General features: G+C 38.5%; 1 pseudogene across 1 annotated transcript in view; it reads left to right on the top strand.

Moving 5' to 3' along the window:
* LOC308375643 (fish-egg lectin-like) overlaps positions 1-3,369 on the top strand; it is a 3,387-nt pseudogene extending 18 nt beyond the window's left edge. Inside the window, exons 1-6 of the transcript in view lie at positions 1-27; positions 237-288; positions 1,595-1,822; positions 2,262-2,479; positions 2,708-2,832; positions 3,231-3,369. The exon at positions 1-27 is cut by the window's left edge and continues 18 nt beyond it. The product of the transcript in view is annotated as a fish-egg lectin-like (transcript). The remainder of the gene's footprint in view (positions 28-236; positions 289-1,594; positions 1,823-2,261; positions 2,480-2,707; positions 2,833-3,230) is intronic.
* The last annotated feature ends 1,631 nt before the right edge of the window (positions 3,370-5,000 follow it).

Consider the following 5,000-nt stretch of genomic DNA (forward strand, 5'->3'; position numbering starts at 1 on the left):
AACAGATTTACTTACAGAAATGTAAGAATTACAGTATCATTCAGAGGATAGAAGGATCCATTTCCAGGCATTTACAATATTTCTCTTCAGTTGAACAGCACCTATGTGTCAAGGTATCAAATGTTTTTGAAATGGGGAAATTTACTGATGTCTGAAGTACACTGCCTAACCCCACACAGTGAATTTAATGGTACCCTTACTTATCTAAGGTGCTTTCATGTATGTATTCATTTCAGGAATTTCTCCTCGAATCATCTTAACGTCTGACAGATCTGTGCTACATTATATATGACTGATTGCTCCTTTAGGAAATCTGTCTGGATGGCATTAATCATATAGAAGATGGTATAGTTCTTGATGGCATGGTTTTATATATTGACATCCCTGTAATATGAATTGATTTCTTTTAACTCGATAACCGCTGAAATGGATGACCATAAAAACCAGAGCCAGAGAAAATGTGTTATCAAGCAACGTGGCTTGTTTTTAACCTTTGTGCTTCCTCCCAAGCTTCCTTGCCAAGTTATTTGCCACGTGTAATTGTTTTTGCCTCTGTCGTTCACTGTCTCAACAGTAACAGCTTTATTTCATATACCTATAGCTATAGTATTTTTGTTTTATGAACCGATACAAAGAATGTTTCTTGTTTTTACAGCCCACATGCCTTGCTAAAGGTATCTTATTCCAGAGGATCAAATTCATGAATCATAATGCTTCTCTTCATGGATTGTGATCATAAATGCATTACATTACAATGCAGCTAAACATATCAATGTAATCTAAATGGAAATATAACATCGTTAATGTTTTTGCAATGTCAGATTCTACATTAAACTGTGCTGTTTGCATCAATAGCGTTCGTACTTTTCCATGTCAATATAATAAAAAAGTAATTCATTGATATAATAATTTAGATTGGAGTAAACAAAGCTGTGATGGATAATCTTTAGGTTAATTTGTTACTTATTAGTATTTTGGCAGTGTAACTCACGTGCAGTAAACAATCATCGGTTAATACTACTTCTCAGCAATAGGTGTAATTAAGCATTCAAGGACATAATCATATCAGGCTTATATCAGGCTCTCTGTTAATCAATTACAGGGTCTAACTTCTTATCAATGAGGAAATACTGCATAAGCTACCAGATAGTGTGTGGGTGAAGTTGCCCTCCAAGGGATACGTATATAAGAGCCATCACCACATTGTCAGTGACACAGTCTGAACATCACAAGCTATAATTGCAGCCATGAGAACCAGCATAGCAATCTTGCTCCTCTGCACCTACCAGATCTCCAGCTCGGGTAAGTTCCTTCACACACCCAACAGGTTGATGGTTTTTACTTAAGTCATTATGACGGTTTTACAGATAGGAAACTAGCTAGGTATTTGTATGTTGCTAAAAATGGTCCTCATGTTAGCGGATTTGTGCTTCTTACTGTATGTTGAGTCTGGGAAGAAACCAGTAGAAAGAACAATTTCAAGCCCATGTGCTCAATATCCAAGTAGAAAGCAGAAATGCTGCCCTGGTCAGCTGCACTGGTCATGTCTTTAAAAAAAAATAATAATAACGCTAAAGCTTTTGTTTCTTCACAGCAATGATTTGTCGAGTGGTTCCGGGGCGGCTGAGACAGATTGATGCCGGGGCGGGCCAAGTGGTCGGGGTGACCGACAACAATCAGGTCTACAGCCTGCAACAGGACGCGTGGAACAGGCTACCCGGAGCCCTCCTACACGTCAGTGTGGGATCTGCAGGCCTCTGGGGAACCAGCCGAAGCAATGAAATCTTCAAGCTCGTGTCTGGAAATTGGACCAAGGTTCCAGGTACAGTAATGCCAGTAGTGTTCTTTGGCCTAACCGTACTATATGAGGGGAGGGGTGATTATATTCTCTAATGAGGTGTTCTTATTTTAAACATGAATTACCATGTATTGTGTTGGTCTGTGTATGTATGACTGTGAATTAATTCATGTGTGCATATCTGAGTAATTCCTGTGTGTGTGTGCGTGTGTGCGTGTGTGTGTGTGTGTGTGTGTGTGCATGTGTGTGTGCGTGCGTGTGTGTGTGTGCATGTGTGTGTGTGTGTGTGTGTACGTATGTGTGTGCGTGTGTGTGTGTGTGTGTGTGTGTGTGTATGTGCGTGTCCGTGTGCGTGTGTGTGTGTTTGTGTGTGTGTGTGTATGTGCGTGTCCGTGTGCGTGTGTGTGTGTGTGTGTGTGCGCATGTGTGTGTGTGTGCGTGTCCGTGTGTGTTTTCTGACTAGGGTCCCTTAAACAGCTAGATGCTGGAGGAGACCAGATCATTGCAGGTGTCAATCGGGCAGACAACATATACTGCCTTGGGAGGGATGGCACTGTTGGATTCAAAGGAGCAGGCAGCCCTACACCGTGGCTGAACCTTCCTGGTTCGCTGAAATACTACAGTTGTGGCCCCATTGGCTGCTGGGGTGTCAATGCGCACAACAATGTCTACATGAGGAAGGTAATTTCATAATAGCAAATAAAGGAATTGGATGGAAGCTTTTAAACATATTGGTATGGTTGTATACTTGGTTAAATACTTTGATAGTCAATACATGCGATGATGATGCAAGTGTCTGTTCTGTCAGGCTTTACCTAACTCACTATGTTTTTAAACAAAAAGAAGCTTTATCGTAAAAACAATTCAAGTGTATAATCATGGACTAATACCATGCTCCTGGTGCTCTAGGGGGTAAACCCTGCCGGGTGTGGGGGCACTGGATGGACGCATGTGTCCGGCTCATTGTCCATGATAGAGGTGGGGTCTGATGGAAGCGTCTATGGAGTCAGCCCAGGAGGCTACATCTACCGCAGGTATGCGGCTCTCTTTGCCATATCATGGAATATTTATACAGCACCTTTCAAACATTGACACAAAGTGCTTTCCAAGATATGTAACAGCAACTACACATGGCCAACAAAACTATAAAGAATAGTACTAAATTACATGTATTATATTATATTATATTATATTATATTATATTATATTATATTATATTATATTATATTATATTATATTATATTATATTATATTATATTATATTATATTATATTATATTATATTATATTATATTATAATATGTTGTGTTGTGTTGTGTTGTGTTGTGTTGTGTTATGCTATATTATATTATTATCTATAAGGTTGCTCATAAAGAGTTGTACTGGTAATTGAGAAACCATTAAAACATCCTCCATCCATCTCTTGTTTGCAGGGAGGGTGTGACGGTATGTAACCCCACAGGGACGCTGTGGACTCCAGTAGGGGGCGGTAGCAGGTACAGACATGTGTCATACGACTTGGGGCATCTATGGGCCATTCGTCAAGATGGGTCCATTTTGGATTGTGTTTAATAACTATTAACTATGAACTGTTTTCAAGTTCATTATTTTGTAACATTGTGTTGTACTTAAAATGCTGAAAGACACTGAATATGCCTCAATGTTGAATTTATGGTTGATTTAAAAAGATGTCTTTGAAAAGTTGTCTTGAAAAGTAAAAGGTGTTACAAAAAAATGTTACAAATGATTCCTATAAAAATGTTTGCTCGGGAACAAATTAAAATATTTGTAACACCTTCCACAGTGTTGTAATACAATTATGTGTAATGCAGATGTATACATATGTTTTTAATGGTAATAATGCAGATATTTACAGATATATGCATATGCTTTTTATGGTTATAATGCATATATATACAGATATATACATGTGCTTTTTATGGTTTGAATGCTGAATTTAGGTAATTTTTTTGTCTTGGTAAAATGCTGAAGTTCTGGAATGTCTCATGATGTTTGATGGCATTTGGCACATTTTCAGATAATGTCTTTATTTGTAATATCTACATGCAAGTATGTTATGACTCTCTGAAATGTCATAATAAAATTACATTTAACATAATAAACGTTCAGTTACAGCATTTTTCATGCACATTTTATAGAGCAACCCTTATTTTATTTTCAAATAATTTTTGAAGCCTGATGAAATCGTTTAAATACTAAGTTGTATTCTTATCTTGCATTTAAGGATCCATTATATGCAGTGCCTTTTTTAATAGGGTGGGGTTTATATTCACGCCGTGCTGATTGGGTAACACCTCTGATACACCAACCAATGACAGACAACTTACCTCAAAGACTGTTGCACACCGTTTCCCACTGTTTTGCAGAAACATATCGTTCAACCTGGAGACTGTTGCAAAGCGGCACACACCGTGTTCAGATTGAATGTTCTCCAGCTCTCAATATTGGGTTTCCAGGCATCAATCCTCAGCCAACACCTAGCTCACTAAGTCTAAGATATTAGCAGGTCATGCAAGCAAGCTGTATGTAATGACCATTTAAAACAAAGAATACCATCCATATAAACATAGGATAATTCACTAGTATACTCTGAATTTGATAATATAGCACAGTTTTGCTGACTTTGCTGAACTTTGTCATTTGAATCTCTTAAATGAATGTAACCCATACTGTAACCACGAACAGTGAGTGAGAAGACACAGGGTACTGATGGCAGGGCTAACCTTACTCTGCCACCTCTCTCTCTCCACAATTTTCAGGAGAGGGATCAAGCTACTTAAGAGAGCCTGGCTGTCAAACCTCAGCTGAATATGCCAAGGTCACCCCTAATGTCTCAAAATGCCATCTTACTAAAGGACTCCCTCTGAACAACCTTGAAAATAATGCCATTCCTGTATGTAATGACCATTTAAAACAAAGAATACCATCCATATAAACATAGGATCTTTAACTTATTTTCTCTGAATTTGATAATATAACACAGTTTTGCTGACTTTGCTGAACAGTGAGTGAGTAAACATAGGGTACTGATGGCAGGGCTAACCTTACTCTGCCACCTCTCTCTCTCCACAATTTCCAGTAGAGGGATCAGGTTTCATGTCTCTCAAGCTGGCCTGGCTGTCAAACCTCAGCTGAATATGCCAAGGTCACCCCTAATGTCTCAAAATGCCATCTTAAAGGAC

Source organism: Sprattus sprattus (assembly GCF_963457725.1).
Source record: "Sprattus sprattus genome assembly, chromosome: 14".
Classification (NCBI taxonomy): Eukaryota; Metazoa; Chordata; class Actinopteri; order Clupeiformes; family Clupeidae; genus Sprattus; species Sprattus sprattus.